The sequence below is a fragment of the Triticum dicoccoides genome, chromosome 4B (genome assembly GCF_002162155.2).
Source record: "Triticum dicoccoides isolate Atlit2015 ecotype Zavitan chromosome 4B, WEW_v2.0, whole genome shotgun sequence".
Lineage (NCBI taxonomy): Eukaryota > Viridiplantae > Streptophyta > Magnoliopsida > Poales > Poaceae > Triticum > Triticum dicoccoides.
Genome location: NC_041387.1, coordinates 357,837,854 through 357,862,637, shown reverse-complemented (window position 1 = coordinate 357,862,637; position 24,784 = coordinate 357,837,854). Strand labels below are relative to the sequence as shown.

The 24,784-nt window shown below is 43.6% G+C and overlaps 1 pseudogene; it reads left to right on the top strand.

The window, feature by feature from the left end:
* Positions 1 to 17,192: 17,192 nt before the first annotated feature.
* LOC119296151 lies at positions 17,193 to 24,449 on the top strand (annotated as a pseudogene).
* Positions 24,450 to 24,784: the final 335 nt, after the last annotated feature.

The window sequence follows — 24,784 nt, the reverse complement described above, 5'->3', positions numbered from 1 at the left end:
GGCGAATCGTTGTTTTTGCCCGGACGCACTTCCTTGCGTGCGAAGATGTAGCTAGTGGGTTCCAGTAGTCAGGGGGGCGAATCATTTTTTTTGCTTGGACGCACTTCCTTGCGTGCGAAGGTGTAGCTGGTGGGTCCCAGCAGTCAGGGGGGGAATGTTTTTTTTAAATATGGTGGCCCGTCCGGTGGGTCCCTGCTGTTAGGTGGAGGAATATTTATTTTGTACGTAATAAGGAGGCACTTCCTTGCTGCGGCCATGGACCCAGCTGTCAGCCTCTCCACATACAGTCCATGTCTGATGGAAGCCGTTCCTTGACCACGTTGACCACGCCGCGTCGAGAGCACCAGGGCGGTGGATGACGGCGAGGCCTAGGAAGGGGACGACGCGGAGCCGGGGAAGACGTGGCAGTGGATGCCCACGCGTAGAGGAGTATGAGGGCTCACTGGTTCGCTGCGGTGTGAGGCTGCCGTCGCCGCAGAATGACAGGGGGTGTGGGTGAGTAGAGGGATGGCCTGGCCAGCGGTGGGAGTAGTAGGCGGCGGTGAGGCCCCCGCCGCATCGCAGCCGTCCACGGGAGGCAGGAGCACGAGGCACGACCGGCGCTGGTTTGGGCGGCTGGAGCAAGAAGACCAAAGGTTGAAGAAGCACTATGGCCGTTGGATGGACATCGTACGATCAGTGGACCTAGAATCATGCATATTGACTAAGTTGACAAAGCCCTCCGTCCCCGCCAACTTAGTAGGCCCACAAGTCAGCCTGCCACTATACTGGGTCCCAGCTAACAGGGGGAGTATTCATTTTTTGCGTAATAAGGAGGCACTTCCTTGCGTGCGAAGATATAGCTGGTGGGTCTGATCTGTCAGCGGGGGTAACGTTTTTTTGTCGAAATACAGAGGCCCTTTTGGTGGGTCCCTGATGTCAGGTGGAGGAATCATTATTTTGCACGTAATAAGGAGGCATTTCCTTGCGTGTGGCCGTGGACCCAGCTGTCGGCCTCTCCACGTACAGTCCACTTCAGATGCATGTCGGTCGTTGACCACGTTGACCAGACCGCGCCGAGAGCACCAGGGCGATGGGCGACGGCGAGGCCTAGGAAGGGAACGACACGGAGGCAGGGAAGACTCGGCAGTTGTTTCCCACACGGAGGGGAGTACGACTGTACGAGGGTTTACTAGTTCGTCTGTCGTCGCTAGAAAATAACAGTAGGTGTGGGTGAGTAGAGGGATGGCTAGGCCAGCGATGGGAGTACGGTGGGCCGGTGAGGCCTGCGCGGCAGCACAGCCGGCCACGGGGAGGAGGGAGCAGGCAGTCCCGCCGGCGCTTGTTTGAGCGGCTGGAGCAGGAAGAGCAGAGATTCAAGAAGCACGACGGCCGTTGGATGGACATCGTACGGTCACTGGAGCTAGAACCGTTCATATTTACTAAGTTGACAAAGCCCTCCATCCCCGTCAACTTAGTAGACCCACAAGTCAGCCTCCCACCATGGTGGGTCCTAGCTAGCAGGGGGAGTATTCATTTTTCTGTGCGTAATAAGGAGGCACTTCCGGTGGGTACGAGCTGACAGCGGGGGGAACGTTTTTTCACGAAATACGGTGGTCCGTCCGGTGGGTCCCAGCAGTCAGGGGCAAATGTTTTTTCATGAAATACGGTGGCCCGTCCGGTGGGTCCCAGCAGTCAGGGGGGAAACGTTTTTTTCGTGAAATACTGGTCGCCCGTCCGGTGGGTCCCTGCTGTCAGGTGGAGGAATAATTATTTTGCGCGTAATAAGGAGGCACTTCCTTGTGGCTGCCGTGGACCCAGCTGTCAGCCTCTTCACGTACAGTACTCTTTCGATGGAAGTCAGTTGTTGACCACATCGACCACGCCGCGCCGAGAGCACCATGGCGGTGGACGACGGCGAGGCCTAGGAAGGGGACGACGTGGAGCCGGGGAAGACGCGGCAGTGGATGCCCACACGGAGAGGAGTACGAGGGTTCACTGGTTCGGCTGCGGTGTGAGGCTGTCGTCGCCGTAGAATAACATGGGGAATGGGTGAGTGGAGGGATGGCCTGGCCAGCGATGGGAGTAGTATGGGGATGGTGAGGCCTCCGCGGCAGCACAGTCGGCCACGGGAGGCAGGAGCATGCGGCACTACCGGCGCTGCTTTAGGCGGCTGGGGCAAGAAGACCAGAGATTGAAGAAGCACTACAGTCGTTGGATGGACATCATTGACCACGCCGCGCCGAGAGCACCAGGGCGATGGACGACGGCGAGGCCTACGAAGGGAACGACACGGAGCCGGGGAAGACACGGTAGTGGCTGCCCAAGTGGTGGAGATTATGAGGGTTGACTGGTTCGGCTGCCGTCGCCAGAAAATAACAGGAGGTGTGGGTGAGTAGAGGGATAGACAGGCCAGGAATGCGAGTATGATGGGGCTGTGAGGCCTGCCCGGCAGCACTGCCGGCCACGGGAGGCGGGAGCAGGCGGTTCCGACGGCGCTGGTTTGGGCGGCTGGGGTAGGAAGATCAGAGACTGAAGAAGCATGATTGCCATTAGATTGACATCTAACGGTCTAACGCTGGTAGAGTCGATTGTTGACTAAGTTTCTTTTTTGAGAAACTTTGTGTATGCATGAACTTAGTAGGCCCACAAGTCAGCCTCCAAATCTGTGGCAGACAACATAAAGCCCATTTGCTATTTTTTATAATTTGCAGCCCATTCGCTAATTCTGAAGTAATTTATTACAACCCATTTTCTGCCCAGGACCACGATCAAAAAGTTCAACCTTATTTTGCATATTTTGGTGGAGTCCGAACTGTTGTAATCCCGAAATGATAAACATTTTTTAAGAACTTATTGATTTGTCAAAAAAATCGTTTGTTTTTGTAAGCAAATAAGACGTGGGACAATTGAGTTGGTTTAAGGGAAAACCAGTGGTGAAAAAATTAGCGCTGGGTGGGAAAAACAACAAAAATAAGGATGTAAATATGAAAAGGGAATTTTATGTGTTTTCAATATAATGATACATGTATATGAACTAGTAAAACTATAAGTAGAGATTAGAAAACGGATGCAGGACATGCTTTTCAAGAGGAAAATAGAACTGGGCTGTGTGTTTGAATCAGTAAAAAAACTGCATGCGGATGTTGTAAGACAAAATATAACTAACGCTGGCGGGCCAGAGGCCAGTAGATACCTGCTGGATCTTTGTGCCCCGTTGTCGTCCTGGGCTGGGCCTGTTAAAAACAAAACCAACCCTGGGCAGTCTACAGCCCAGTTGAAACTTGCTCGACCTGAAAAAACAATATACGTGATCAATAAATAAGAGAATTCTGCAAGTACAGACTGATAACTGGGATGCAGCACGGATATTTTTTTTATCGTGATAATAAGTGCATGCACTTGTTTCAAAAAAATTGGAGAACTGGGAATTCGAACGTCATGTGCTTATGCCACCCATCAAATAAAAATTAGGTGCCTAAAAATTCGTTTCAAAACAAATGATTTATCTTTATATCCACGTCGACCCTCGGCATGATGGTTGGAAGCAAATGCAAGTTCATACCAAAAGATCGTTAACAACAATACCAACTTGCAGACGACAAGGTAGTACAACTACCAATACCAAACTAACTTATATTCTTTTTACTCCTGGCCCTAGTGTTCGTCTGGTAGAAAATCTTGCAGAGGACCAGCTCCCGCTCCTTCTCTTGCTCCAGGTCCCCGAGGTGGTACTAGTGCATCATCCAGTTGGTCCTCTGCTGGTCGAAGTTCTTGTTGGTGTGCAGCACCAGAACCTTTTTTGCTGCCCGTCTGCCGGTCGTTGACCATCACCGGCAAGGTATTGCCGGTCTTGTGCCACATCGCATGCATGCCGCACTCCGACTGTATCTTGCGACGCGTCCACGTGCCCCTTTTGAACGCCCTGAAATTGCGCTGGAAGAAATGCTTCCTTAGGCCACTCAGTGTGATACCTCCAGTATTGTGGAATACAGGTTTTAGTGTACGTAGTTGGCATTTTCATAACATCTTTGGCATGTTGCAGTCACTTGTTTCACTTTTTATTAACTGTCAAATGGTAATTGCTTCACCAGGTCTGCGTCTAAAAAGAAAAATAGAGAGCTATAAACAAAGGAATATGTTTGTGCAAGTAGATGGTAGATCGGTGTCTTACCTGGAAGTTTCTCAGGTTGGGTGTAGCATATGATGTGCTCGCTGTCGATGATTGGTATGAAGAAATCGATGAGAGACTGAAATCTCGCGTTGTCAGCACTCACTTTGGCCTCAAGGTGCTCGATCAGCTCCTGATCCGTGGGATCGAACTTGACGCCAGCCGGCAGCACCGGCCAATCCTTCTTCGACTTGCATCGTAATTCTAGTTATGTGGTACTCAATGTATGATCAATCGACTGTTTTAAGTGAATGATGAAAGATTTCGACAGATAAGTGGTACTCCAAATCTGAAGTCCAGAATACCCGAACACGCCGTCGGGATTCTTGTGTCACCTCACCCGCAGCGTGTTGTCACGTCAATTCAATGTGTGGACATGATGAATAATTTGACCGGCGTATACTAGTACTGCTACTGTACTACTTACTAGTCGTATTTAGTGTCACAATTTATACATAGGTTTAACTAACAAGTACGCACTTGAAGCCTAACTGATTTATATATATATATATATATATATATATATATGTATATATATACATAAACACTATTCTGATCACGGGATCTGAATAATATTCTGATCACAACCTGAACTGACTGAGTAACGCGCGTGAACTTCTCTCTGTACGAACCCGACCTTCGGGCTATCTTTGCAACCGTGCCTTCTACCGCGAGTTTTTCTGGTTAGTCGTGTTCCATGTGATGTAAGTGTAATTTTCAAATGATTTTTAGGAACTAAATACTCGTTTTAGATAGGAATCTCGCTCTTAGGCGGATTTTGCACCCGGGTCGTGAAGAACTCGCGTTTTTTGCGATTTTACTGCCTGAGTTGTTCGACCTTAACTTCCCCCTGTGCTAGGTTGAACTTCCCGCAACATTGCCCAAATAGGGCTTGCTATATACCATTGGAAAGCTACGGACACGAGTATCATGACCCAAGTTAAATTTTTCGCAAAATGTAAGCGGTTTAAGAACAGTTTTGAAAACTGTTTTTTCTTCACACAAAAAACTTGAATCATAATTTCGATCGCATTTCTAAACCGTTTATCGGAATGAGTCATATAATATGGCGTTGGAAAGCTGCTGCAAAACCGCTCCTTCCACATGTTGAAAGTTTTTTCTATTTCCCTATGGTTAAAGAGTAATTTGAAAAAATGTAAAATTTCGTAAACCGAACAGCTGAGTTCGTTTTTTGGATGTCATTTCTAAACGGCTAATCCAATGGAGGCATATGATATGGCGTTGGAAAGCTTATGAAAATGCGCTACTTTTTCATCTTGAAAGTTTTTTCTAATTTTGAATGGTTTAAGAGTAATTTAGAAAATGGTCCAAGTCCTACCGAGTTCGTATTTTCGAGCTAATTTTTAACCGTGCGTCCGAATGCAGCAAATGATATGGATTTGGAAAGCTTGAACAAATGCGAAACTTTTTGGTATGTATAGTTTCTCCCAATTCTTTACGATTCTAAGTCAGTTTTGAAAATGGCGAAAAATGTATTTTCGCCGTAATTTCTACAAACTTTATCGGAATTGGGCAAATAACATACGTTGAAAAGCTACGGAAAATGCGAAACTTTTTCATGTTGATGGTTTTCTCTGATTCCTATCCGTTTTCAAGTAATTCCGAAAACGGTGGGATCATTCGTTCTGCCTCTACCGCGAAACAGATTCTTCGAAAATGCACCGCGTGAAGAACCTGAACTTCTCGGTGCGTGTACCTGAACTTCACTCTGTTTTCAGATGATTTTTTTGCTCGTAGATCTTCATCCACTGCTCGTAGCTCTCCATCCCACTCACGGGAATTGAGAGGGTGATATACTGATGGAAAGCTGCTGTAAACACGCAAATTTCTCGTGTTGATTATTTTTTCATACTCGCGACGGTTTTAAAAGTTTTTCATCCGAAATTCATTCAGTGTAGTAATTGAACTTCCTGCTGTTTTCACGTTGAACTTCTTCCTGTTTCCACTCTGACGTATTTTTAATGATGAGGGAAATCTGAGTTTTCTATAATCATCGAACTTCTCCATCTTTTTAAATGGCCTTCTTGGTTTTATTTCTTAATAATTTTTTATGAATAAAAATATTTTAAGACACCAAAACAATATTTTTGTGTGTGTTTTTGCTTCTCCTTTTCTTTTTATTTTCTTTCAACATTGTTTAGCACGTTAAACCACGTCATCTTTAGAAATTGAACTTCTCCTTTCTTTTTGTTTTCTTTCAACATTGGGTTGCACGTCGAACCGCTTCATCTTTAGAAATTGAACTTCTCATTTTTCTTTTTGTTTTCTTTCAACATTGGTTTACACGTTGAACCGCGTCATCTTTAGAAATTGAACTTCTCCCTTTTTTTTCTTGCATGTTTTACCTTCCATGTTTAATTTTATTTTGAACTTGCTGAGATAACACACTTGACCTTCTCGAACACAACATTTTAACCTTCGCAATACATAAATTAAAGCCAAACTTTTAACCTACAGAGCATGTATAATTTTCTCCACTTTTTCAAGAATAAGCGTTGAATCGCCCCGTTAGTTTTGACTTGAACTTCTGCTGCACATGAATAAGCTGTTGAAAACATGCAACTTTCCTGCTCCGTTATTTAAATTTAAATTTGAACTTCAAGGGTTTTTTAAGAAATCGGAAAATCCTTTTTTCTAAACTTTTTGAACTGCTCTGTTTTTGTAATTTGACCTTCTTGGATTTGCGGTAAATATTGAGCTTCTCCGTTATTTAAATTTGAACCTCTACATCTTTTTGGAAACATGGAAAATCCATTTAAAACAAGTGTACTTCTCTATTTTTTTCAATTTGAACTTCTTGTGTCATTATTTACTAATAGGGAAATCCTAATTTTGTAATAAAAATTGAACCACTCTGTTATTTAAATTTGAACTTGTAGGTTTCTTTTAGAAACAGATACTATCTATTTTTTTAATGTGAAATTTCTTATTTTTTAGATGCAAGAAAAAACAATTTTTTTATAAAAGCGAGGATATTTTCTAGAAACATTGAACTCCTCAATTATTTTATTTTGAACTTCTATGGTTCTTTTTTCTAAATCGAGGAAAAAATTCAGCATCTTCTTTGCGCCCTTGTTTTTTAAAAAATTTAGTTCTACGACCGTTTATTCGGGTGATGGATATTCTTATTTTTTTTCTATCTTTTATTCTCTTTTACTATCTTCTCCTTAAAACTTCCTTGGTTTTTGTTTACATTATATTACAAAATGGAACATTCTGTACTTCTTCGGATTTCACAATTGACTCATTAGTAGATTTTTTTGTGTTTGGTTCTTTATATTCGCACACACCCAAGATGTGTGTTTTTTCGATAGCGAACATTTTGAACTCTCTGCGGCACAAACTATGAACTTCTCATCGACTGTTTTTTTTGTGTGTATACACATCTATTTCCAGAGAACACATATACCAGGATTTGTAATTTATATTTATGGAGAAGCATTTTGATCTCTGTCAAGAACAACACACATAAGCAATGTTCAGGCCAAAGTGGAAACTAATCACCAATAGACACCAGATGCTAACATATATACATATTGCTTCTCGGTGGCCTTCATGCAAACACAGATCTCCATACATACACACTGAACTTTTACAAATGATACGCCTGAACTTCCTAACGCAGACCGAAAAGGAGCACAAGAAACAAGCTCCCACATAGTGAGCGCGCGCACACACACGAAACACCAGACCCAACACTCACACCATAGGACATGATGCTCTTTTAGTTATTTTTGGGTCTTCCTTGAACTTCTGAATATAGTTTTTACAAGCTTGAGGCCGTCAGGTTTTAGTGCCCGAACAGTTAGTTATCTGAGCTATGAGGAATACTACTTCAGTTATAGTGGAACTTCTCTCATTCATCCCTGCCTATATTTTTGCAGCCAAAATACAATGATGAAACTGGAGAGCAGACCAAATGCCATGCGAGGAACACCTTTCCGTTGAATAGCTATTTTTTGCATATTGAACTTCTAACAGAGTTTCAGATATCACAACAGAGTAGTCGTGCGTCGTGGTGCTCGACGAGGTTGAGATCAATTCTTGGAAAAAACACACCAAGAAATACATAGATATGAACTCCTATACTCAAACCACAACAAGATTGCAAAATCTTTTTTCCAGCACTCGTAAGCATATGAACATGCACGTACAGGGCAGCCAGAATCTCATGTGAAAGCTTGCCAAGATCGAATCAGTACATATTCACACACCCGAAAATATGGGCATGGAACCAATTAGTACACACAAGACACTACGTGCATGAATCAATTAGAGAGATTGTGCAGGGAAAATCAATTATAGAGAACGAACCAGGGAGAACACATGAGTCATGGGAAGCAGCCAATTTGTCGAGCCTCTGCATCTCAGTGCTGCACAACGCCATGGATAACGCGGGCTCGATACATCCACGCCGGGAGCCAGCCGGAGGACGCGTCATTGACGCAGCCGCAGGGGAAGCTAGCGTAGGGCGCGCCGCCTCCAGTTCGTTCTTACGCCACTTACTGAATAGTTATCCCGCAGCCGTGCGTGCCGACTGCCACAGCTATTGGGGACTAGGTCAGTTGCTGGAACTTGCCGGCTTCTGCCTAATCTGTTTGGAGGTGATTGAAGGTCGCGTCTGCAGGTTGAGGAAGGTCACGTCTACATGTTGAAGAAGGTCGCCGTGGAGTTAGCTTGCTGCAGCGGGAGGCCCGTGGCCACAGCGGCGCACCTAATTGGAGTGATGCATGGCCGGGAGAAAGCACCGGGCTCTTCTCACGCGGTAGCATGCGTCACCGGAGCGGCCGGGGTAGGGACGGGGCTACCACGCCGTCGGCCGGATCGGGGGTGGGGACGGCGCGGTGACCTGATCTGGGGGCGGGGTGGCGCAGTGGTCGGGGCGGGGGATGGGGCTGCCACGCCGTCGGCTGTTGGGGGCGGCGGCCGTGTGGGGGCCGGCGACGCCAGTTCGGGGCGACTCGGCGAAAGCAGGTGGAGGGGGCCGGCGGCGCGCTGGAATCAGGAGGATGGGCCCGGCGGCGATGCACTGGAGGCGAGGGAGTCGGGAGGTTAGGGAGAGCTCGCGGGAGTTTTTCTATTTTCTTTTATTCCTAGCCGGTTCGCCAGTTCGGGAGGATGAGATCGGGCCTATATGTGTGGTGTGATCCAAATAACTATTCTAATCCTGGGATTAGAATAGTGCTACTATATATATGTTTCTTACAAGTAGTGATAGTTACCATCACTTGCGTTTTGTATATTGTATGTAGTATCTGTCGAAACCGAGAGTATGTACGTATAGTAGTATATAATAATGATTAGGTAGTATATATACAATTTTTTAGGTAGTATGTACCTTTTTTGAGTGTGCTCTTTTTTACGTATAAATATGTATGTATTTCACAAATATAACAAAAACTATGGGCTCATATGCAATTTTTTCATTAACTTGCTTTGAAATATCTTAGAAATATTATATGAACATATTTAAAATAATAAAATAGTATATATAGTACCACATGGTAGTATATGAAACATGTGGGGTAACTACCACCGGGTGGTAGGATGGATTTTTCCTACAAGCAGTGGTAGTTACCACCACTTGCGTTTTGTATGTTGTATGTAGTATCTATCGAAACCAAGAGTATGTACTTATAGTATGTAGTATATAACAATGATTAGGTAGTATATATACTAATTTTTAGGTAGTATGTATCATGTTTTGAGTATATTCTTTTTTACGTACAAATATGTACGTATTTCACAAATATAACAAAAACTATGGGCTCATATGCAATTTTTTCATGTAACTTGCTTTGAAATATCTTAGATATATTATATGAACATATTTAAAATAATAAAATAGTATATATATATATATATAAGGAAAATTCATCCTACCACCCGGTGGTAGTTACCCCACATATCTCATATACTACCATGTGGTACTATATATACTATTTTATTATTTTAAATATATATATATAGGGAAAATTCATCCTACCACCCGGTGATAGTTACCCCATATATCTCATATACTACCATGTGGTACTATATATACTATTTTATTATTTTAAATATGTTCATATAATATATCTAAGATATTTCAAAGCAAGTTACATGAAAAAATTGCATATGAGCTCATTGTTTTTGTTATATTTGTGAAATACGTACATATTTGTACGTAAAAAAGAGCATACTCAAAAAATGGTACATACTACCTAAAAATTTGTACATATACTACCTAATCATTGTTATATACTACATACTACACGTACATACTCTCGGTTTCGACAGATACTATATACAACATACAAAACACAAGTGGTGGTAACTACCACTGCTTGTAGGAAACATTTGTCCTATATATATATATATATATATATATGGCTTCTGCACAGCATCTCCATCATTATTATCAGTATATCCTACGTAGGTGAGTTAGGATGCACTTGATCCCAGGAAGGTATCTATCCTTCAAACTAGAGGAGTGCTTCAAACTAACAACAGTACATAATTTCCAACAAAAGAGGGTTGTGCTACAACAGCAGAATACATGGCTCAGTTAGATATCAGCACGAATCAAGTTGTGCATATTTGTTGTTGGCATAAACCACATCGCCGCATGTCGGGTTTGCAAAAGCCATCCATCGCATGGAAGCTTGATGCCTTTCACACACTGAAAATTATCTGGCAACAAGCTGTGTCGACGAATCTCTGGATATGGTGATTCATGAAACTCGTGGTATGATGTGTAAACGCAGTCCCCCCTCACGAATGGAAGTTGCATAGCACGGTAATCATCGCCGGTGATATGATCGATGATTGGTTGGATGATCAGATAATTGAGCCCAAGGAACAAGGAGTGGTTGCCGAGGTTGTAAACCCGCCTCCAGTTGAATACGCCTAGCCCAACGGAGCTGGGATCTTTCTTGAACATGAAGCAGCCATAGCCATCAATGTCACGAACGCCCCATGCATTGTACTGCATGTGGTTTGATGTAATGGTTTGGTCAATTTGGTACGTGTGAATGAGCATCAAATGACCGCCGTCAGCTGAACAAGCGATAAACCACCACCCATCGGCTGGTATGATTCCAGGTCCTGGAATCATGAAGGCCAGCGCATTTGCATCTGCTGCAACAATTCAAATTGGAGACCAAAAGGACAAAAATAAACAATCATGTTCAGAGTATGTGTGGAATTAAGATTATTATAACAGTGACACATATCATAGACAGAGAATTGCAATGTCGTGGTCATAATCATACCCCAAGTTAAAAAAAATAAGCCAATGGCTTTCATATTCTAGCAATATGTCATGGTTGAAACATCATGTAACAATGAGAGGAAAACAGCTATGACAACGCCTACTCATATTCTACCATAGCACTTACTACTACTGTTCATATCAACTCTAAGCACTAACACGCGTTGTTATAAAAATCTTGTAAACGAGAGTAACATATATCAATCATGATGTTATGCTCATAATATGTATTCTAACAATCATTAGATGCCAATTGTTCTCATATCAACTCTAACAATAACATGTGTGGTCATAAAAATCTAGAAAATGAGAGGAACATATAGCAATGATGTGGTTATAGACATGCTATGTATTTTAAATTTGTAACAAATGAACAGACAGTCGTATTCATAAGGTAAAGATGAGATGAGATAGAACAATTACACGACGATAGATTCCACCAGTATAGGCAGCCAATCTATGCATCGACCACGTAAACGATGCCATCGTACACTATAGCATCAGACAGAAATGTTGCCTAAACAGGATTGATGATGAGCCATAACCATGTATGGCGACCGGATTCCAGATAGACTAATCCCATGTTGAACAAGGTAATGAGCTTGTAATCCATGTAGTCTTTTGATGGTGTGGGCACTTCGCAGATTACAACTTTCTGCAAACAAAGGTCGAGCCAAAAGCTTGACGCGTCTCGTGCGTAGTAGGCAGGAGTGTCCGGCGGGCCGCGAGGCTCGATGGCGGGGGTATCCAACGATGGAAGCCTGATCTCTCGCTGGGTGTAGATATCCACGAGATGCCACGGACTACCGGAGTGGTGGATGAGGACGATCCAGTTGGCCTTCATGCCCACCCAGTAGTGGGCGTGCATGAAGGACAGGTGGACGGGTAGTGGTAGCATGTCGAGGGGCACCACGGCAACCTCCGTAGGATCGTCAAGTCGGTGTCTGGGCCACCTGCGAGGATCGGGCATCAGCAAGCAGGGCGTCTTGAAAAGAGTCGGCCGGTTGCAGACGAGTAGACGGTACAAAGACACCGAGCATGCGGCCAGACGGACAGTACTGAGTAGGTCCATACGACTACAGATCTGTTCCAAGAAAACATCAGGGAGGGAATTCCAATCGCGGCTCTGCGTGTCAGTCGGTTTTGCCATTGGGGTTTTTGGTGCCTGCGAGCCAGCGGGGAAGTGGATTCGGGCAGGCGAGCGAAGAAGCTTCTCCTCGTGTGGCCGAGCAGTGAGCGGGGGGGATATGGTACGCGCGAGCTACAAAGGAAGATGGTGCGGGCGGGCGAGCAGTGAGCGGGGGTAAATGGTGTGCGGCCGGCGATGGGGAAGAGAGGAGGAAGAAGAAGAGAGAAGGAAGAAGAGTGGAAGACGGGGAAGAAAGTGCATTAAATCTCAATTCTACTAGTACTACTACCAGGATATACCGTCCTTCGGAGTGTAAATAGTTACACCGATGACATGTGGGTCTACCACAAGAGGGACCATATGTCAGATAATGGAGGACAGAGGTGCGTAGGCATATTTGCGGAAGTGTGCTCTACTAGCAAACATGATGGCAGTACTGGGTAAGGCTGATTTAGTAACACCAACACGTTGGTTCAGCTTATTAATTATGTGTCCCATCTGCTGTAGCGTGTATTGTCACTTCACTGCAAAGACTAGTTGAATAGTTCTCTCTGACTGAGATGGGGAATAATGGATCACGAGGACTTCCTTTCTACAGTATCCCTATGCCTCTACGCTCACTTCACTCATTTTGCTCCGTACCTAGTTACTTGTTGAAATCTGTAGAAAGACAAATACTTCGTATTTGGGAACAGAGGGAGGCTTTTACTCCGTATTTGGGAACAAAGGGAGTATCACCATATGGAGGGAACAGAGGAAGCTTGAAATATGAACATGTCAATAAGAGGGAGTAAGCCCCATGCATGCATGCATGCATGCAACATGCAACACTCACACGTACACATGGACGCAGGCAACACTCACGCACCCATGCAGCACACAGCACACGACGCAACACACACGCTCATGCTCAAGTGCTCAACCTACTCCCTACGTCCGTGAAAGACTGCACATTTAGAGATTTACACATTGACCAGGGCATAATTAACGCCCAAAAGTAGTAGACTTATGTGTGCATGCGACCATTGAGAGAAGAAGATTAAATGAAGATTGTTGCATGCTGTAATTAAGGATAGACATGTAGCTTGTACCTACAGCACAAGTTGGTGCATTAGTCAATCAATATCTATTTAGATTAAAGGCTAAATGCATTGGAAGTGTGGATGTACGTCATGTACTACACTCTTTGTTTTATAGCCGATGTACACTCTTTGTTGGAAGACCGAGGGAGGACACGTGCATGCACTCACATACACAGCCAGGGCGGTTCGCGCGCAAGTGTTGGACTCATGTCGCGCCTGCGTAAAGTTTTGTTTAACTGATTTCTTTGCTCTGCCAACTGACAGGTGGGACCCAGAAACCAGGTGACAATTTAACCAGTCAACAAAGTGCCACGTCGACTATGTGGCCGGTCAGTAGGGTGCAATACGGTGCTCTACGATGAGCTAGTGATCGTATAATCACCGCAAAACTATATATAGTGACCGTAAAGAGGGTACTGTTACATACGTTGACCGCCAGTGTATTTTTCTCATTTCAAATTAAGCCATATTAATCGGAAAGGACGCACTATGGACTACTAGTACTAGTACTACTTTGACGTGTCCCGTCAACTCGCCGAACGAGGAGAAGCTTGCTTACTACGCCTCTCCCTCGCCCACGCGTGCGGTGGTTCGCAGGACGAGGAGAGGGTCTTGACTACAACGCCCTATCCCTCTCCCTCTCCCTCTCCCTCGCCCTCGCCCTCGCCCTCGCGGTGGACGTGTAGCAGTTCAATCGGTGTCAGATTGCCAGAAGCATATTGTACTGTAGTATCATCATTGTTGGACCTTTCGGAGAGGCGAAGAGCCAAGTGCAAGGTTCACACGAGTACGAACTGTTGAACCTCCCGAAGAGGCAAAGAGCCAAGCGCAAGGTTTTATAGGAGTTGTCGTCCTAGTAGGAGTGTACTACAACTATAGCGAACGATGCTACTGTATGATGCCGCCACGTCACGTATATCCAAAGTTGTGCCACCTTTTTTTCTCAAAGAGCGTGTTGGAGCCCGTGCAACAACCACACAAGTTGCACGTACACATAACACATTTACTAGTAATAAATTCTAAAGGACAAATGCCAGCATGCCACACAAGTTCATCTCCAATTCATGTGATAAATTTGTGCACGACTAGTCTACATATATTCACAGCGCTACCGTTCACAATTACCGTACTCCACTTACACGTTATAGATGGGTTACATGTCCTCCTCCAGGTTCCAGTCCCAGGTGTTCTTCATGGATGGCACGATCCATAGCGATGGGCAATGGGAATCATTGTCGCAGCTTTCTAGTCCGGTTCCACACGATGGAGACTCATCCAAGCTGAAGCGGCATAAATCAGGGATAGCGTGTCCCAGCATGTCGTTCATCCGGCGGTGTGCACTGAAGACACAACCATGCTTCATGAACGGAAGGCCTTCCGTGTCGTGCACGGAAGGTGGCATCCGCTTCACAATGGGGTAGTTGTCCCCGATAAAAAGCAAGTACTCTCCAAGAGTGTTCCTCGGCACCCACATAGCATCACGGGGGTCGAACTCGCCGCCGTTCATATGGTACACGCGGCATCATACTACTACTACCCTCGGCATCCCAGATCTGGACACATGGTGACGTACATAGTCAAGGTCCATGCATAATAATGTTGCGCTCAAATATGGCGGCCAGTAATATTGTGCAGCAAATAGTACTACTCCGGTATAGAGGAAGTAAAATAACCGGCTTATTATATATAGCTACTCTTGGCTACATGGATGAGATAGTAAGACATGGAGAAACAAAAATGGTGGCAGCTAGTGGGTTCCAGTCTTCAAGGGCCTAGCTAGCTATACGCGTCCTCCAAGGTAAAAAGTACTCCTACTAGTTCTACTAAGTATACTACTAGTACAACAATGAAAGAGAAGACGAGAGGGTTAAAACATGGAATACCTGGGTAGATGATGACGGTCCGATCGTGGTAGATTGTGTGATCATGTTGCACATCAGTGATACCATGGGTAACGACTGCTAAAATAGTTGATCCCAATATGCCAAAGTCAGCTACAAGGTTTCAGGTTAGACCGAATCGCGGATGCAAATGCACATCCAGGATCAGCGATCTTATTTTGATCGGGGGATGACTGGTCCCTGCAAAATAATGGAGTACCGTTAGGGATGCAAATGATGGTTTGTGCATTCCGTTTGTAATCTCCCGTACCGTAGGATGGCAACCAGATGAAACAAGTCCCCTGACTTGTCACCGCGAAGATGTGGCCTAGATGGCGCACGACATCTTCGAACGTGTAGGTGTATAAATTTGCCATCGCCAACATGCGCCAGCCTCTGCCGTTACTACCTCTTGCATTGATGGCAATCCTTATGTCAAACACCGTGATGAGATAGTAATTGTCGTAGCCGCGTCACTTTGTTGGTGGGTACGCAATTGCTATCTTCTTCAATCTCATGTAGGCATCATCATACGTATTCAAGCCCAGCCATTCCGGAAGGCCGATCCCAATGGTGGAGAAGGGATCTACCGGAATGGCTACACACTTAAAATTTTTCAAATGCTTGGTTAACATTTGAAAGTATAACCAAAAGTAAAAAAAAAACAAAGCAAACAGTAAAGTGAAAAACATGAAAAACCCCAGAAAAACGAGGTTGTTGCCCATCTGAGGCTCCCCTTTAGGCTAGGGTTTCCTCTTCTCGAGTGCACCATGTCTAGATGCATTTGATTGCTTGTGGATAGTGAGCTAGCGGAACACCTTGTCGCTACAACAAATTTGTCACCAAGACAGTGGTTGTTCACCATGATTGACATGTTATCTCATGAGGTATTCGTGAAGCTTGTGGTGACGTTGTGGGTTACATGGCCGGCGAGGCGAAAAGTAATACATGATAATATATTTCAGAGCTCTCTCTCTCTCTCTCTCTGTCAATGCGTCTCTTTATTAATCGCTTCATTTCAGAGTTGGGCATGCTAAAGATGAAACCACTTCACAAGCAGGTTGGGAGCGTCTTCAACCCAGGTGGGATACGTCAAAAACCCACCCAGCTAGTTTTGTAAAAATCCAAGTGGACGCGGGAACTGCAAGGAATGGGAGAGGAGGCTCGGTTGCATGTGTTTGCAAGAGATGAAGCCGGTAATTATTTGGTAAGTGGAGCACTAGTTCTTATTTGAAGGGCGGGTAGCTAATGCCAATGTCTATAGTCTTGCGAAGTTTGCTCATTCTTTAGATCAGGGGCTCCATCTTGGCTTGGCTAATCTCATGATTTGTATCCCATAAATTGTGGCTTTGGATCAATTAAATTTTGCATTACCTCTAAAAAAGCGAACCCTAAAGAAAAAACCCGAGGGCGTCCGGGGAAAGGGGAGCGCGCCGCGTCGCCCGAACCAAACCCAAAGCCCAAAGCAAGCAGGAGAAGAAAAGTCGCGACGGGTCACGTGCTACGCGCGGGGCCCGCCCGGCAGCGTTGGGAACCAATGAGGGGCGTGCAAGTGATCGGATCGCGGCCGGCGGCTGTCGTCCACTACTTCCCACACCGGCAGGGGCCCCACCCCCGAGGCGCTCCCAGCCGCTAGTTAATCTGCCCACGCACCACACACCACACCAGCCGCAAATAAGATATAAAATCTTCCCTGATTTACTCTATTTTCTTATTCCTGCCAATTTGTTTCTCGTTCTCGCTGCTGCCGTGGTTGCATATCCTGCTACCTGCTGCCCCATCCTTGCTCTTTGCTCTACTTAAAAAAAAGATTTTTTTTTCCTCCCGAAGGCTCTAGAGGCGGAGGAGGAGCGGAACTAGGCCTTTCGTCCTCTTTCTACGGCCAAGACGTCCACAAGCTACGCGCGGGTCCCTCCTTCTTCCCGCAGGCGGATCAGGGAGCCTCTGCAGATTATTGACCTTGGTTTGGTTTCGGATTCAGGTTGGTTTTTTTTTATCGGTGAATTTCTTCCGTTTCTTTTTCTTTTTGGTTCCGTTTGCTTCTTCTCTCGAGTTTATTTTACGTGTGGTGGTTGATTCTCAGATTTGTTTCTTTGTGTGTGTGTGTGTGCGCGCGCGCGCGCGCTTACATATCTTTCCGGTTTGGTTAGCTGTTTATCGGCTTTCACTCTTCCTTTTCTGTTGGAAGAGAAATTCTCCATCTTACCTTTGTTGAGTGTTGAAATTCGGATCCGGCGGCGGGAGTGTTTGGTTGCAAGTTGAGTACTATTTTTCTTGTCAACATTTCTGGAGACTTTTAAGGGATTTTTCATTGTTTTTGCAGGTTTGATCCAACCCAGATCCAAATCGTCTGATTTGGGGTGAGAAATTCCGAATTCTATCTATCCACTCTGTTTTTGCATGTGCAGTATAGCAGATAGAATTCCCCCGGATTTATTTTACACTTTCTCTCTAATATTCATACTGTATTACTCAACTTAATGGTCACTGTTTTCTAGGATTTGATCAACAACTGGGGATCTTGAGTTGAATATGATATCAAATCCGGTGAACTGGTACAGTTTCGGGCCTGGATAGAAGCTGTAGTGATGCCAGATTGGAAGGCGGGCGAGGTGATCTCCTGATTTTGATGAGTCTCTGTTTCTTAACTGGATATTGCATCTTACTAATAGTTTTCCAAGCGGCCGAATAAGATACCGTTAGATGTATTGGTATGTAACTAGAAATTTAGACGTACAAGTTCTTCTGACCTTAAATAGTACAGTACCTGGCTCAGATAGTGGCTAAAAAATTGATATGTCATCAAAATCGAGGAATTAAAATTAGCCTGTCATGTCTAGATTCTGTATAGGAGTATCATGTACCATAGCCTTCATGCTAACTTTGTGTGTTTGTATTCTATACCTAAATTTGATGCCTCAAGCTTTCTTTTTACTGTTCAATTAACTTGAATCACATGTTAGACCTGCTTATTTTTTATTTTTTATTTTTGCGAAAAAGACCTGCTTATCTTTCGTTGGGTAAGCATGTGAACCGAATCTTCTGTTGCCATTGATTCGTCCCATTCTCTTTGTTGCTGCTGTTCAGCAGCCATCTATTGCCGACCTTCACTTGTTTTTATGTGCAAACAATACGTGAGTACCCCAACTTGTTTCCATGTGCCAGAACCATGAGTCAGTCGCGAGATCTTATGGGTTTCACCTCTAGCCTAACGCAACTTGTTTCCATGTGCCAGAACCATGAGTTGGCCGTGAGATCTTATGGGTTTCACATCTAGCCTACCCCAACTTGTTTGGGACTAAAGGCTTTGTTGTTGTTGTTGTTGTAAACAACAATACATGAGTAGTGCTAGTAAGATAATCCCTGATATGGCAGCGTACTAATAGTCTACTGGGGACAATTACCTTTGAAGCAAGTTGATCCGGCATAAGAAATTCTATGATCAGATTGATATTCCGCTACAGGTCTCACCTACAGAAAATTAATTACATACTTTCCAGTGATAGAGCAATGTTTCGTGGTACAATCAGCCACATGCTGAACTCTGTTATTTGTCGAGTCTATTCAGTAATTCAAATCACATTGATTCTCTCCAAGCAATAGAGTTGTTTCACGTTCAGCCATTTCCCTTAATACTCAATAAAAGTAATTAGATTCCCCTGCTGTTCACCTGTGGCTAAGCAAGTAGTGTTTTTACAGTTTGAGGGTAAATTCAAGGATGAATTTGCTCAGGGTAATAACAACTTGCAAGAAGATGGAGCAGGGCCTTTGAATATCTCAAATAAGAAACTGAAGCATGGGATTACCAGTGAAGAGAACCCGCAGGGTGTCGTGTCTACAGCAACTAATTCAGATTCACAGAAATTTAATTCAGAGCACATCTACTCTACCTGTGTGGTCGCTTCCAACCATGTAAGAGACTGCAAAATTGAATCAAGTGCGTTTCCCTTGAGCAGAGATGATACTACATCTGGAACAAGATACCAAACAGAAAATTGGAACAATTGCCAGTTTGCACTGAGTAATGGCTCAGCTGTTCTCAACAATCACAGTGTTCCGCAAAGTGATCTCAATTATGGAGATAATGATCTAAACTTCATTGATTGGCCTAGCATTGATAATTTTGAGGATGTTGATACACTATTCAGGTACTTTGAATGTTTCATTTGCTGACTGTGTAAGATCTTACATAAAAATAGTGAAACAGACTCTGGTCTTGTTTGGCTAATCGTTTTTCTCCATCTAAGGGGGTGTGATTCCACATATGGTGAACAACAACTGGAGAACACTGATGAGCTGTCATGGATTCCTTCTTCAGATGCCATTTACTCTTCCGATGTTGCTCTGCAGGCAGGTTTTGACACTTCTTATTCAGACTATGGTATGCTGGATGACCTGTCAGCATTCCCCTGTGCACAAGATAAATCCCTACCAACAGCTGACGAGCAATTCAATGACAATTATCCATTCAACGAGCAAAAGAATGTTAATGTATATGGAGAACAGGCAAGTAAACTGATTATTGTTTCTTCTACATTTGGTTTATCTGGTTGCCATGCAAGCCTTTTTTTATTAATATTTTTGTATGTACCACAGTCTTACCATGGGGGCGCAATGGAATTGTTGTCCACTGACCAGATATGCAATGGAGATGGAAACATTGATATGGTAATTTTACCTCTTTAATCTGTCTAATAATATTAAAAATACAGTGGGTGTGCTATTCTATGAAGGGTATGTTTTCAATGGAGTAATTAAGATAGTGCTTCATGCTTTGAGTGCGGATATTGTAGCCTTGATATGGCAGTTTGACCTTTTTTTATTTGTCTAAATAAAAGGACATTGTGTGTTTGCTTGGTTGGTATGTTGGTCAATGGTATGTCCTCAGTGGAATAATTAGGGAACATGATTCATTTTTTCAGTTCCAGTGTCCTTATTTTTGTGAGGTAGAATTTCAGTTTTCCTAATTGTTTCATAGTTCTCCTGTGTCCAGTCTTCGAGAAAAAACAAAGTACAGTTACTCTGTAAGATTGCGATTTGATTTATTTGCTGCTGCTCTAATGTAAGTAACTTGCATGTCCTTGAGGCATGCTCCTTCCTGTCATTTGTGGCAACTTGTAGCGCCTTGAGATCTGACACTATGCAGATCTAGCACTTCCTTTAGTATCTGCATAATTGATCCTAAGATGTCACCTTACACAACATGCACGTGACAACATGCGGGTGAAAAATAAGTATCACAACACAAGTCATGAAAGAACCCGGAACAACAACATATGTAAAACAACTCCGGAGATTCAAATTTAATGAATGAATACGAAAAGGGTCTTTCGACCAAGATACAACTCATACAATGGAAGCGAATATACCTTAGATATGTAAAGTTTAACAAATGCCTTAAGAAGGCTTCAACATGGCATGGATGATATGCAAATGCATCATGAAGCATGGTAAAGGATTCCACTATGTCTACCTACACATATTAAATCGAGTGGAAGCATTATATGTATTATGTAGCATTTCGAACTAACTCCATTGCAAAACTTTATTATGGTTGCACCCTAAACATGATTTTAGAAGTGATTAACATGATGCGCGTCGTGGCTGTGGGCTGGTGCGTGTCATGGGACTTTGACAACGTGTTGCGAGGTTCGGTGGGGGTCTCGCCGTCGTTGGGGATGACGAGGAGGCAGCGGGGTCGACGGGAGTCGACCGATGGTAGAGATGGCTTGGTCCGGTGGTGGAGTGGCGGTCTTCTAGTTGGTGGTTGCCGGGGGCAAAGGAGCCACACGACGGCGGAAGGATGGGTTCTTTGGATCTGGTGTCGGGGCCGGTGGTGGTGAATGAGTTCCGCGGCGGCGCTGCGGCGAGGCTTGGCGGCTAAGGACAGGGCTACAGGCTCGAGTGTCAGCGAGCTGTGGGCCTTTGGGTGGCTTAGGCTGTCGGATCCGGATAAGCACGGATCTCGATGTGGTGGCTGGATCTGGGGTGGGGGTGGTGGTTAGGGTTAGGGTTTGGGGGTCTCCTTGGGTAGCTCGTGCTGGTTAAACGGAGAAGGGGTCCGATGGGCCTTGCTGGGCCGACTGCGTTAAGTGTCATGTTAAGCTCAGCACAGGAGCGCTACTGCTAACGAGCGCCTATTAGGCCGGCCCACTGCAAACAGTGTCAATTTTATTTAGTTTTTTTTTATCAATTAAGGACTATAGCTTCCGTATAATATATGTTTGGGCATCAAATGAACTCTGAATTGGATGAAATCTATATGTGGCCTCTCTAGATTATAACAAGGCCACATGAAAAATACAATCCAAGTGGACTTCATTTACTATTTATTTAGAAAATAAATCCATTTGTTAAATAAATGGGTTTTGAACTACGAGTAATAGGTAGGCTTAGGCTAAAATTGTGAAATAATTTGAGTAGCTCCCAAATATCACAAAAAGATAATGTGCAAAGTGTGGAGGTGAGTCTTGGGCTAAAACACCAAAAGGGAGAAGGGTTTATTTATTCACCATATAAAAAATGGAAAAATAAAATAGATCTTGGGGTCTAATAAAAACATCCAAATTCCTAATGAAATGCAACATGATGCTGATGCAATGCTTATGATGCAAAAAATAAAAGAACAATCAATTTCTACTTTGTGGTAAACCCTGGGCTGTTACAAGAAGCCACTGTAATAGTTGAATTGACAACCACAGTATGTAACTGCATTAGCATTATTTATTCTGATATGTCATGTGCTTGGGAGGTGGTAAGGAGAACAGATCATTTATTACTATTAGTGCATGACCTTTTTCGAGTAAAGTGGTATCCATTTGAGATGTTACTTTTTCCCCAACTATTTATAAAATTTATCTTTATTTGATTACTGCCATGGCAATATTGCAGATTGGCGAGCGATATTCATCAGAAAATGCCTTGCAACAGTTGGAGGGCAGGAAGTTTTCTGTATCTTCAGGATCTCAATTAAGCTCCTCCCAGAATTTACTGAAGCAAAAGCACCACTCAGATAAAACTTCACCAAGTAATATTACTTCTGATTGCTATTCAGATAGAAACTGCCAGTTCAGTCCATCTATATCTTTTGCACAGAGGAACTTGATGGGTAATATATATGTAAAAGAAATTTCACAGGATATTTGTATGAGTATTTGTTATGAGCGTGTTTGTCTGCCTTTTGGTCTAATTATCAGACTTGATGTATGAGTGCAGTTCAAAAACAAGTGGCTAATTTGCAACCAGGACAGCTCATAAATGATGAAGGACAACTTGGTCAACAAACATTGACTAGAAGAGCTTCATATCCTTGTGAGAACTATGAGGTTGAAAAGAAGGGCTTTGGAAAACGAAGTAAGGATACACTGGGTACATCAGTAGTGGTGGATGGCTCTTTTGTGTCGTCTCTTTCTTCTGATAATTCTGTTGAAGAAAGCAGCTTCCAACAACTTCAGGATGCAGTTAGTCAGGTACAGGTTTATTTTCTGCCTTCCTTTTGTATGTATGGTTCATCAAGTTGAAATACCTTTACCTCCAGCCATAGTTCTTCATACAAGCAACTTGTTTTTTTGCAATTGGACTTGTAGCAGCTTCTTCACTGTGATGTTTCCACATTCTTGCCTCTTGGCATTTTGATTTCCTTAGATGGTCATAATCTTGAGCTGAATAAATCAATGCTATAGTATTGGTACAAGCAATGCTTCCGCGTCCTGCTTCATTGGACATTAAAGTGTGTTATATTTTGGAGCTTACCTTCTTTGCCCCCATTGTTGTTTCAGTTGGACGTGAAAACCAAACTGTGCATTAGAGATGGTTTGTACCGCCTGGCAAGAAGCGCGCAAAATAGACCAGTTTTCCCAAATGCGATGAATAGACATGAAGGAAGCCGGGATGTAAAGGATACACAAAGTATGGAAACTTCGGGCAAGTACGTTGGGATTCTTATAAAAGACCATACTTTGTATAATCATGATTTTTTTATTTGTGGCTTTGCCATTGTCCAGTAACATTTGAATAATGTTTGTCGAAATGTGTCTACTTTATCTCTGGCACAATCTCTTATCTTATAACTCAGTTTGAAATATTGAATCTTATTTCACTAAAACAAATAAAGTATCTTACTCGTTAAGAAGATAGGCTGTGTAAATCAAAGAACTTGTTTATTTTATGATGAGCAACTGGGAAGACAGTTATTCTTGATGATTGTTGCAGTTGTATAGCTGATGAATAGCTGGTAATTATTGAACATGATCCGATCTTGATTGAGAATGGTCACTTTTTAGTAGCATTACTTAAACTGCATTGGACTGTTTCCTTTCCATGTTGATGTTTCTGTTTTGTAGGTTTGTTGATCATAGGAGCATTGAGACGCAGACAAATCCAATTGATCGTTCTATAGCACTCCTACTTTTTCATCAGCCATCTCAAGTGGCTGGAGCTGTTGATAATCCTCGCCACTAAAATCTCATGTTAGCATGTGTTACCTTTTTCTCCTGTGATTTGCGGTTTCACTCTTTAACATGGCGACTCAAGTCATGAGCGATTTGTATCATGCAGAACGAGAACCACAAGGCCTATGCTAAAAACTAGGTTGGTCAATGTTGCGAAAATTACTGGAGATGGCTCGTGGAGATTCAAGGATCAATCGTCTCCGTGAATGCAGGAGCAATCGTGAATGTTTATCGGATATGGTACGGTATGTACCGTTTTAATCGTTAGTCGGCTGCAAGCAAAAAAAAAAAAAGAGTACACCAGTTAACCAGCCAGCCATGACTGTTGGTACCCTATTGTGAATTCGTTCGTGAAGGTTGACTTTGTGTTGTTCTGACTAGCATTTTGTGTAATCTCAAGACAGACAGATATTGACTTGTATATTCAAATGACTATTTTGTGTAATCTTGCCACTGGAGGGAAAGGGTAGAGTATATGTACCAATTGTTGGCATTGCGCGTTCACACTCATTACTCCAAAAGGCGTAGCCATATGATTCTCAATATAACTGAACCAGACTGAATTCTTTTTGGAAACAAACGACCAAATAATTAAGTAACATTTCGAATTTGTTTGACTCAAGAAATAGGGAACCATCCCTAGCGTCCCACCAGACCAGTGCTTGACCGTTAGATTAGTGGCTAATGAACCGTAGATCGTGCACAGGAGGAGCGCTGCTTATTTGGTAGATTTTGTACGTGACGCTCGCTTTTATTGCTCGCTTCCTGTAACTGCCCCGAAACATACGTGTAGCAATTCACTTCTGGGATCGTTGCTGCT